Consider the following 11,725-nt stretch of genomic DNA (forward strand, 5'->3'; position numbering starts at 1 on the left):
ACGCAGGGCCAGCTCGGGGAGCCGCCCGCCTCCCTGCGTCGCGATGCCCTCCTCTCCGGGTTGGCGGCTGGGCTCTGCGGCGGACAGAGGAGAGTGGGGGCAGAGCTGGGGCTGGAAGGCCTCCGTGCGCAGGGCGGAGGCCAGCGTGGGCAGCTGGAGGACAAGCCAACCTCTCTGTGGTGCCGGTGCCCGCTCTCCGGGGCTACTTCACCTGCGGGAGGGGTCCCCGGGTCAGGAGGGGGGCGCGGGCCCCGGGTGAAGCCCGCAGGTCCCGACCCCCCCCCGTCCTGCCACCTCGGGGACCCTGCCGCCCCGCGCGTCACATGAGCGGGGCGGGGGCCTGTCCCACCCGCGGGGGCTGTGGGCGCGGGGAGGGGAGCGGCGGCTGAGCGGCTGGGGGCCGGGCCGCCTACCTTGATGAAGGTGACGAAGCCGCTGTAGAGCAGGGCGGCCAGGAAGAGCGCCACGAAGGTGAGCCACAGGCGGCCCGCGTCCTCCAGCTCCGCGTAGTCGTCGGCGCTCTCGTCCTGGCCCCGGGGGCGCGGGGTGGCCGGACCTGCGGAGGAGCCGGGGCGCTGAGCGGGGCCGGCGGCCCCAGGCCAAACGCGCCCACACGTCCGTCCCTGCGTCCGTCCCCAGCGCGCCCGGGGCAGCGGGAGGGTGGCACGGACGCCGACGTGTACGCGCGGGGCCCGGCCCGGCCCGGCTGGACGGCGGACGCCTCCCCCAGGGGCGGCTGCGGCGTGAGGGGGAGAAAGACCAGGCGGGGCCGCCAGGCGAGGGAGGCGGCCCGGGGTCCCAGCAGGAGGCCCCGTGCCCCGTGTCGGGACGGCCTGACCCGGCCGCGTGGCCGGGAGCCCGGGCGCCTGCCGCGGGGAGCTGGGGCCCGGCGTGGGGAGGGGAGGCCAGAGCGGGGCTGGGGCCAGGCCCTGCGGGCGACTTCACCCTGAGAGCAGAGGGCTTTAAGCGAGGGCGTGTCAAGGCCCAGTGTGAATATCAAGGAGCCATCCTGCTGGAGTTGGAGTGCGGAGGCCAAGGCAGGATGGGAGGGACCTGCTGGTGCCCAGGCCCAGGTCAGCACATTTGTGCAGAAAGCGCGGAGGAGTCCGGCGGGAAAGCCCAGGGGCAGGTAGGGGGTACCGAGTCCCGGGACCCGTCCCACCGCCTGGAATTCCCTAGTCGCTCACTCCATGAGTATTTACTGAGGGTGTGCCTCGTGCTTGGCTGGAGCTGCTGGAAGTGGGGTCTGCGCGTGGTGCCGGCCCGGGACCACTGGGCACAGGGTGCAGGAAATAAGTATGGATGTTGTGGGCATAGGATAATTTTTGTAGCAGTCTTTGAATCTAACAATAAAAAGTCAGCGCATCTTGGTTTCTGTTTGTCTCAGTTTTCTAGTCATTAGTTCATATTGTATTCTACAAAGGCATTGGGCCATGCTTCGGTGGAAACATTTTAAAGGGCTGCAGCCCTTTGCACAGGGAGCTTGAAGGCACCCGTCCTGGACACATGGAACGCAGGGGTGAGTGGTCCGGGGGCCGGCGAGAGCACTAAACACGACGACGGGTCCCCAGGGACATGCTCCATACAAGGAAAGGCCAGTGTGCTGAGGGCCCTGTGACCCAGCCCTGGAGGTCAGGGAAGTCTCCTCAGACACACAGGCGAGCTCGCGTGAATGGCAAGCAGAAGTTGGCGCGATGAGAAGGTGGGAAAGATTTAGGGTGGGAGAAGCAGCGCTGGGAAGAGCTGTGGGTGAGGGCGGTCATCGGCCCCCCTGGAGTGGGGCAGGACGTGTCTGTGGGCAGGCCATTGGTCATAGCCCGAGAAGCCCTGGCACAGGATCTGGAAGCTTCTCTAAGGGCAAAAGAGCTTAAGCCGAGGGGGGACACGATCAGAATTGTTTTCAAGTCCAACATCTGGGTCACCTGTGGGTCTAGTTCTGTTTGCTATGTTTTTATTTTGATTACGGGTGAAGGTTTGCTCTTTATTTGCACGCCTAGGAGATGCTGATTGCATGCTGGACTTTGTGCACAGACAGACAGTGAGCGTGAAGAAGATTAGGCACGTGTATTTTCCACGAAGTGGGCACACACTCTCTTTTGTGGGGCAGGGAGGGTGAGGGGCTCCTTGCGTTCACCAGGAGTTGAGCTGGGCTGGGTGGCAGGACCATTGGCTCCTGGCTGTAAATGTTTGGGTGGGGTCGGGCCCTTCCCTGCAGTGGGGCTTTGGGATCTAAGCCTCATCCAAGGCTGGAGACCTCTTGCTGCTGCCCTGCTGTGGCTCCCGGCCGCTGCTCGGCAAACGTCCCTGCAGGGGAGGGGATGCGTCTGGGGCCCGTCTGTGCTCCCACCGCCCCGCACCCCGGGCCGGCCGGTACAGATGCTACATCTCAGCTAATTCCCTCACGTCCCTCTCCTCTCACGGACGCCCTGGCCTCTGTCCACCTGCTTTCAGGGTGAGGATGAAGCGGCCAACAGTCTCTCGTGGCCTCGGAATCTAGGTCCGTTGAACACCGAGTCCTCGGCTCTTCCACGGCTTTAAGTAAATTTGATTTTTACAGTTTAGTTGGCGTTGTCCTTCTGTTACCGCAGGAGAGACTGTCTCCCTAGCATTCACATCCTTAGTGGAAGCAGAACCTCAGTGGGTGTCTCGAGATCACCTTGGCCGCAGAGTGAAGGATGGGCTGGAGGGGCAACACGGGCAGAGAGGCCAGCAGGGAGCGGGGAGGTCGGGGGGGGGTCAGCGCAGAGAAGCCGGGGGACTCGGGGTGTTCGGGGACCGAGGGGCAAGGTCCCTTGGCTTCAGCGGGAGGGAGGTGCGGAGGCTGCGGGGCGGGGCCCGGCGGGGGGCAGCCCCCCCGCAGTCATTCCACAGCAAGAGCGCGGGCCGCGGCGCGGGCCTGTGCTGCGCCTGCTGAAGCCTCGCCTCCTCTGGGAAGAGGGGGACGGTGGCGGGCCGACCCCAGCGCGGGGGGGAGGGGGTGGCCTGTGGACCCAGGACTGGGGGAACCTGGGGGTCCTCTGAGGAGGGCAGCAGGACGCCTCCAGGCAGTGACGTCACCGCGGGAGGGCGTGGCCCGGTGCGGAGAGGGGCTGCGGGGGTGGGGGTGGGGGTGGGGGGGGGGCTGTCCACAGCAGGGGGTCGTCTGGCCGCCCTTCCCCAGGCGGGAGGAGGGCCGGGCAGCGAAGGCCCAGCTGCGTCCCGGCTCAGACCCGGGTGGGGTGGCGCGGGCCGCGGCCTCCCGGAGGAGGGCTCTCTTCCCCTCACTCCCAGGAGGCCCTGGGGACTGGCCAGGCCTCCTGTCGCCTCTGCCGCCCGCCCTGTCTGCAGAGTGTGTGGCCCTGGCAGGTGGACACGTTTCTGGCCCTTGCGGGAGGTGTGGGAGGTTTGGATCAAGGCTCTAGAGGCGGCTAGTCCAGGGTCTCCTGTGACGTGAGACCGCGGAGGGCCCAGGCTGTGCCCGGGGGGCTGGTCTGCTGGGTGTGGTGTCCTGGAGACGAGGGGAGGGTCCGTCTGCACCCGGCACTCCAGGAGCTCGCGGGGGTCCTGCCCCGTCCGACCGAGGGAGAAAAGACGGGCAGGGTCGAGAGCCCACATCTGTGACCGGGGAACAGACGGGCCCGAGGGGCGTGCGCCGAGGCAGGGGCCCCGGCACCTGGCTGTGGGCAGAGGGTCCCAGCCCCAGGGGCAACCAGGGGCTGGGCCGGAGCTACGGGGGCAGCCGCTGGGGCACGGCGGGCGGGTGGGGGGCTGCGGGGCAGCCGTGCCCCGGGGGACCCTGCAGGGCCGGCAGGGCTGCGGTCCGCCGGGGTGCCGCTGCTACCAGGCCCGTCTGCGTGAGGCGCTGGGGCCCGCACGGCCGTCCGGGCGCCTCCTCCGCCCACGCTGAGGCTCAGGGCTGCGGGCGAGTGTCCTGACCCAGCAGGACCCGAGCCTCCCTGCCGCCCCCACCACGCTGACTCGGGTGCCCCCGGGCCGCTCCCTCTGCCTGGCTCCCGTTGCGCGGCCTGGGGCCCGGAGCCCACGTTCCAGCTCCTGCTGGGCCGTGCGTCCTGCTGCCTGCCCGGCCCAGCGTGCCCACCAGTGTTCCAGGAGGCTGGGCTGGGCAGGGAGGGGCCGCGGTCTGGGTGCTGCGCTCTGAGGGCGTGGCGAGGGGGGCCTGGCAGGATGCTCGGGGGGAGGGCGCGCCCTGGGCCCCCACGGGAGCCCCTTCTCTGCTGTGTCTGTCCCCTCTGCCCCTCTAGGCGGCGTGTGGTCAGGGCCTGTGGTGGGCGTGGGTTGGTCTGACTCCTGTGGGTGCCCAAGCACAGCCCCCACTTCCGGGCGCATCTCCCCAGGTGCTAACCTTGCTCCGGAGGGGTGGAGGTCTTGGGGGCTGGGGAGGCTCGGACCTCCCCGGGGTGGGGGGGCAGCCGTCTGGTGTGCCCACCCTCACAGCCAGCCCAGGGGAGGCCCCTGCTCTGTGCCCAGCGACGGGCACACCTTGGTGGGAAATAGCTGCCCCTCGCGGCCTTGGCGGGGTGGCACTCCCTCCCACCCCTCCTGGGCCAGCACGTGGTGCGTGGACGTGGGGCCGGGGTCAGTGGGGCACCTGTCAGGGCATCCAGAGTCCCAAGTGCAGGCAAGCACGCAGTCCGGGGCGGAGCAGGGCCAGTCCCTGCTGTCCGGCTCCTTTGGGGCGGCCCCCGGCCCCCGGCCCCCGGCCCCGCGTCTGCGGCCAGCCCGGGCTGAAGCGCCCCTGCCTGTGTGACTCACCGCCAGTGTCCAGGCTCCAGCTGGCGTTAAGCAGCGCCCGGGAGGCCTCGTGCCTGACCGCACAGGTGTAGGCGGCCGCCCCACGGCCCGGGGAGGCGGGGACGCGCAGGACGCTCCAGGTGCGGAAGGAGGAGGCCCCGGGCTGGGCCGCGGGGCGCGCCGTGGCAAACCAAGAGGGGTCCACCTCGCGCTGGCCCTCCAGCCAGGTGAGGAGGAGGTCCGGGGGCCAGAAGTCGGTCACCTCACACAGGAGCCAGGAGGCCGCCGTGGCAGAGGTGAGAGGGCCAGGCGCGGTGAGGACGCGGACGGTGGGGTTGCTGGGCGCCAAGGCCGCTGCGGGGAGACGCCCGGTCAAGCTCAGAGCCAGTGGCATCCTCCAGAGGAGCCGGCCAGCCAGGGCACGGCGGGCGCCCCCCCCCGGGGTCCTCTGGTGGGAGGAGGTGGCCAGGGGAGCTGCTGGGCTGGGCTGGGTGGGGTGTGGGGTGCACAGGGCCCGCGGCCACCCTGTGTCCCCGGCCGGGAGCCGCCCTCACCGTCTTCCTTCTGTGCTGTCAACGTCACCGGGAGCCGCAGGCCGGGGCCACTCAGCGTGCAGGTGACGGGGGTCCCCATGGCCCACGAGGCTCTGGACAGGGCCAGGCGGCTGCTCCTGCTCCAGGAGCCGTTGGTGTGCTCGGTGGGCCCCTCCTCCGTGCTCCCGCTGTGGGGCTGCCCGGCCACACCCCAGGACAGGCGGGCCGCCTGCAGGTTGTCCCCCACCGCCAGGCAGGTGAAGGCGGCCTCGTCCTGGAGCCACAGGCCGTGCAGGGGAGGGCGCAGCAGGTAGACCGTGGGGGGCCGGGTGTGGTTCTGACACTCTGCAGGGGAGAGGGACCGCGTGGGGGGCGTGCGTGGGAGCTCCCGGCGTGGCGCGGGGGGAGGGGGTTGGGGGCTGGCCAGCGGCTCCCGGGCATCTCCCGGCGCCGCCCGGCCCCAGGCCTGCCCTCTTCCCGGAGCCCACCCGGCCTTTGCTGCTGCCAGAAGGGCAGCGGACAGGTGCCCTGCTATCTCCCACAGCTGGGCTGGGGTCTCGCTTGCAGGCAGGCGTTCTCTGGTGTCCCCTGAACGTTCTCTGCCCTTCTACCCCTACGGGTGCCCCGAGGGACTGACCTCTGCAGGGGTTCTTTGGGCTTTCCGGCGTCCGGGCTTCTGGCTGGTTGTGGCCGGTGGACGGCACTGGGGGGGAACGGGGGTGAGTCAGGGTCTCCTCCCGGCTCCACAGGTGGCTGGGGCTCTGGCCTCCCCTCACCCCCGGCCCCGGGGGGGGGGGGCCGCTCGGCCTTCCAGCCCTCCGGGGGCCACTTCTGTCAGTGCTCCCCGCGTGTGCCCCTGGGTTCTGGTGGGACCCTGGCCGTCTGTTTGCTGGTCACCAGTATCTGTGCTAAGTGCCCAAGGGCCACCCGCGTAACATTTGCCTTGATAGTTTAGGGCGAGAGTGGCCAGTAAGTTATTGGGCCATAAGGACAGCCCAGGGGCCAGCCAGCTTCTCCTGTAAAGGGCCAGGCAGCAAACATGCTAAGCTTTGCGGCTGCACAGTTTCTGTCTGCTGCTCTTCCTCCTCCTTCTCTTGGTCCAGCCCCTGGGACCGGAGAGGCCAGTCCTAGGCTGTAGAGCTCAGGCTTCAGGCTGCATCTGGCCTGTGGGCCGTGCGAGAGCCAGGCCGCGTCTGGGTCAGTGGGGTCCTCCCTGTTCGGAGAGCTTGGCGCGTGCGGTCAGCACACCTTAGGCCCAAGCGGGTCATCTTCCACGGGAAGGCGGTCCAGTCCCAGAGCAGGAGGGCCCAGCCTGTCCTCTTGGAGCTCTGCCCTCTCCCCCCTTCAGGCTTCAGGCTGCTGGGCCAGCGAGTGGCTGCAGGAGTCAGGGCCAGGGCTGACCGCTGACACACTCCGGGAGAGTCGTGGCCGTATGCGGCCCTGCTGCAGGCGACCTTCTCATCTGGAGGACGGGGCTCTCTCCTGATTCGCCCCTGACCCGTGTGCTTGACCAGGCCACCCCGAGCCCGGGGGACACGCACAGCGGGAGCAGGTTCTGCCCTGGGGTGGGAGCATCTCGACCAACCTGCTGGGTGGGGCCCCCCTTGGAGACGCCACAGCGGGTCACGGCTGCTGCCGCCTTGTTGGGGCTTCACCAGCGCTGCAGAGGGCTGGCAGGGAGCTGCCACTCTCTGTCTGACCAGCGCACCTCCAGCAGCTTCTGCGCTGCTCAGAGCGAGGACACACTTCCCAGGGCAGCAGACAGGGTGAGGTGTGACCCTGAGTCTCGGCCAAGCCCCTGGCGCTCGGGGAGCCGGGAGCCAGTTGCCGGTGGGGGCGAGGGGGGCTGTTGCCGGCCGCCACGGCTCCCTGGTCCTGCGGGGGGCCCCTATTTCTGTGAGGGTCTCAGGGCTCTGTTCCACGCTCCTGGCTGCCGTGGCAACGCATCCCCATGTGAGGCTGTAGGGCGAGCTGAGTCGGGAGCTGGCCGCTGGGCCCTCCCTGCCACTGCGCTCCTCACCGTGTGGCCTGCGCAGGTCGCCCGTTCACAGGGGCCTGAGGTGGCATCTGCCAGTGCCCAGCCCAGGCCTGGCGCGACAGCTGCCCCTCAGGCCAGTGCTCTGCCTTCCTGGCTCAGGGTGTGACTGAAGGACTCACGGGAGAAGTCACGGAGGCCTGCCTGAGGGAGGCAGCTGAGGGTAGGGCAGGCAGGTGGGTTGCGAGTGGATGGGGGCTGCTAACCTGGGATCCTCGGAGACATGGGGGCGACGGTGGGGCCCTCTGTCCGGGAGGCCACAGTGGACACCAAAGTGGTCAGAGTGGGCTTCAATGCTGAAATCAGAGAGACAGCCAGCACGTGAGGGTCAGGAGGCACTGTGTGTGGGCGGGGGGGAGGGGAGGGGCTAAAGGTGACGGGAAGGGCAGGGCTGAGGGCCAGCAGGATGCTGTGGTGGGGACATGCCTGGCCTGACCCCCGCCGCCCGGCCACGGAGGAGCCCGGCTCACCTTTGGGGGCCACGTTCACAGACTTGTCGCCGTTGGAGTGCTTGACGCTGCACACCAGGTAGTCATCAGGCCCCTTCGGGACGCTCTCGGACGGCAGGACCACCTGGGAGGAGGCCACGTACTTGCCATTCCTCAGGACAGACGGGAAGGTCCGGATGTTCTGGCTGTTGACCTCTCTATTGTCCTTGAATGTCCAGGAGAAGGTGATGGAGCTGGGCAGGAAGTCCTGGGCCAGGCAGCCCAGGGCCACCTCGTATTCGGATGGGGGGCTGACGCAGGAGACCAGGGGGAAGAGAGTCGGGGAGGATGGGCTCCCTGAGGACCCGAGAGAGGACAAAAGAGAAAGGGAGCATGAGAGGCGTCTCTCCACGCCCTGCCGGTCAGGGGTCCAGGGAGCTCCGCCTTCCCTCTGAGACAGCGGCGCCCTTCACACTCAGCCCCATCGGCCCAGCCTCACTGCCCCTGACTCAGCCACACTGGGCCTGGGCTGGGGGTTCGGTCAGAGGCAGGGCCTGAATGGCATCGGCCAGACTGATGCAGACTTGGCTCGGCCAGGCCACAGCACAGCCAGGCCACTGAGGCAGCTGAGTGTGGGCCAGGACAGTGCAGCGTGGCCAGCTCAGCCCAGTTAGACCCACAGGGCTCAGCTGAGCTTAAACCGCCCAAAGCAGCTCATCACCTTGTCCAAGGCAGCCGGCCCAGGCAGTCCACTTCCGCTGGACCCATCTCAGTTCCCCAAGGTTAACCCAGCTCATATCAGCTCAGCTCAGCCCGGCTCAATGCAACCTAGCTCAGCCCATTTCAGCCCCGTTCATCACAGCTTAGGGCAGCTCAGCCCAGCAAAACCCAGTTAAGCCCAGCTCAGCCCGGCTCAGCCCACTTCAGCCCGGCTCAGCCCAGCTCAGCCCAACTCAGCCCAGTTTAGCCCAGCTCAGCCCAGCCCAGCCCAGCCCAGCCCAGCTCATCCCAGCTCATCCCAGCTCATCCCAGTTCAGCCCACCCAACCCAGTTCAACCCAGCTCAGCCCAGCCCAGCCCAGCCCAGCCCAGCCCAGCTCAGCCCGGCTCCGCCTAGCTTAGCCCAGATCAGCTCAGCTCAGGCCAGCTCAGCCCAATTCAGCCAAGTTCAGCCCAGCTCAGCTCAGCACTGCCCAGCTCAGCTCAGCACAGCTCAGCCTAGCTCAGCCCAGTTCAGCCCAGCTCAGCCCAGCCCTGCCCAGTACAGCCCAGCTCAGCTCAGCTCATCCCAGCTCAGCTCAGCACTGCTCAGTTCAGCACGGCTCAGCCCAGCTCAGCCCAGCTCAGCTCAGCACAGCTCAGTTCAGCCCAATCTCGCTCAGCTCAGAAATCCCAGTTCTGTCTGGTTTAGTGCAGCTCAGCTCAGGCCTGCTATGGGCAGCCCAGGGTAGCCATGCACAGGCCTGAGGGCCCCGCGGTTCAGGCCAGAAAGGGCGGGACCACCAGACCCACTGGCCTCGGCTAAGGCCCTCGTCCAGGAGCCCTGCGCAGCTGGGCTGGGCCCCGGCTCAGGTCTGCCCTGTGCCGCTCCCTCCTTTCCCCTCCTCGGGGCCCCTGTCCCCCTTTCCGCTGGGAGCCCGATCCCTGCGTCCCGGCCCCAGGCGCAGCCGGCTTTTGCTCCCAGCAGGGTCAGTCGCCACATCCACCATGCGGGGGGAATGCTTGCTGGCGCCTCTCGACTCCCTAACGCGCCCGGCAAGAGCCGAGGCGCACCTGCCGTGGTCAGAAGGAACGGCCCCATCTCCCTGGTTGGACAGCACTGCTTCTCCGGGAGAGCAGAGCCTTGGGGGTGCCCCCCTCGGTGCCTGGGCCTCGCGGGGCGCGTGCCCTTGGCCCGATGCCTCCCCTCGAGTCTGAAACGAGCCCCGACCGGACTAAATTCCTCCCAGGAAAAGTCCTCATTAAAAATGACGGGCAACGCCTCTTATCTGAACTTGCCACTCACAGTTCTGCTCTTTACCTCAAAGCTCTGCACGAAGCGGAGGCCGCTCTCCAGCGCCCGGCGACGACCCAGAACCCAAAGCCGCGTTTCCCACTTAAGTGAGGACGCGGTCAGGGGCGCCCTGTGCGTATACGCACCCGGAGCCCCGCAGGCAAGAGTTAAAGCCGGATCCCCCTCCACGCGAAAACCCAAACCTCTCATCCACACTTCCCGGAGCCGCAACGCTGGCAGCGCCGGCCGCCTTCCTCTTACCATCTCGGGCGCCTGGTCGCTGGCAAGTCCCGTGGGGTCTTTGCCCTGGAAGGATTCCTCCAGGTCCCTTAAAACGGCTGATTCAGCACGAGCCCTTTGGCCGGTGGCAGAAGCCGGGACGGCACATCCCCTGTTCCGGGCGGTCCCAGGAGACCCCCAGCCGCGGCGGGCCTGGGGGGACCCGCTCTCAGACCCTGCACCGGAGCTCCGTCCACTAAGACGCCGGGCCGATGACTCAGAACAGACACTGTCCTTCCAAACTGTCCCGCGACCCTTCTCACTCACACCCGACGGGGTTTCCTCTCAATCCACCAACGAACACGTTTAACGGAGTAACTGATGGCCAACGCACGCATTGCACCTAGGGTCTGTCCTGAGACGGGCACCGGAAAAGCAGTCTTGAAAAACACCGAAATGAAGGCAGCGGCATCAGGATGCCCGCGTGCCTCTTAATCCCGAAGAGAAGGTCGACCCGGGAGTCGGGAGCACACGCACAGTGAGCACGGTGCCCTGGGGCAGCGCAGCAGGCTTTGAGATGAGTTACCTTGAAGGAATAACTCGCTAAGACATTATACGAACGCATTGGTCAAGGGCACTGAGACCTTAATTTCTTAAACACTTACTTTGAAAATGAGTCTAAATGAGCAGCTGATAACCTGAAACTGAAATGAGTTCAAATAAATTCAACCCCCAGGAGCACGGAACGATTCCCTCGGCCTCAGAAGGAGCCAGCCCCGCCGAACCTTGCTCTCACTTCCAGGCTCTGGACTGCGAGAGAACCCGCCTGTGTTGTCCTAGCCTGGTCTGCAGCCCTCCGCCGTGACAGTCTTTAGACCGCCTGTAAGTGCTGTCCTGAGCCGTCAGCCCCGTAGCCGGCAGGGGAGGCCCCCATCCCGCTGCAGGAACCTTGAGCTCCTTGGGGCCCTCGTCGCATGTCCCCCAGCCTGACACGGTGGGCCCCAAAGGGCGCTGTTTAAGCAGAAACAGCCACTGGGAGCCCACTGTGCGGGGCAGGGAGTCCTCTGGTGACCCATGTGCCCTGCAACGCTCCCGGACCGTCGCCCCTTCAGGCCCCTGAAGACCCTGTGGGAGGTGGTCCTGGGAGCCCCCAGCCACTCTCCAGCACCCTGACACTGCATCCCCCGGGAGCCTGGCTTTCCAGACCGCCCTCACCTGGCCCACCTCCTCTGGGGCCTGGGGTCTGCCCTGCTGTCCCACCGCCCGCCCCCACGTGGGCCCTTGCTGCCACAGCTGGCCTGGCACAGCTCCAGCCTCCATCTCCGAGTGCTGACTCCCAGCTTCCTGCCTCCCGCCAGCTGCCCCTCGTTCCGGGTGGCCTTTCCTCGGTGCCTCTCCCATCACGCACCCTCCCGGCTCTTTCACCGGAGGCTTCCCGCCCCAGGCACCGTCTGCTGGGTGGCGGGGTGAGGCCCGCGCTCCTGCAGGGTGCGCTGCGACAGCACACACACCTGGAGCCCCTCCTCAGCCCCCTGAGCCTGACCGCCAGGTGCTCCCAAGGTCGGACAAGCCCTCCCGTGGCCGGGCTCACTAGGAACCGCGACAGAGCGTGACACGGCGTCCCGCGGGGCTCGCGGCAGGGTCCCGCCGACGCGCACAGGGCCCCAGCTCAGGCCGTGCTGGGAGACCAGGCCTGGAGTCCTCTCCAGTGCGGCCCTCTCCTCCCCTGCTCTGGGCCAGTGCTGAGACCGGCCCAGCACATCCCCCGCGGGCCTGGGAGGGGGTGC

The sequence above is a fragment of the Hippopotamus amphibius genome, chromosome 4, assembly GCF_030028045.1.
Source record: "Hippopotamus amphibius kiboko isolate mHipAmp2 chromosome 4, mHipAmp2.hap2, whole genome shotgun sequence".
Taxonomy (NCBI): Eukaryota; Metazoa; Chordata; class Mammalia; order Artiodactyla; family Hippopotamidae; genus Hippopotamus; species Hippopotamus amphibius.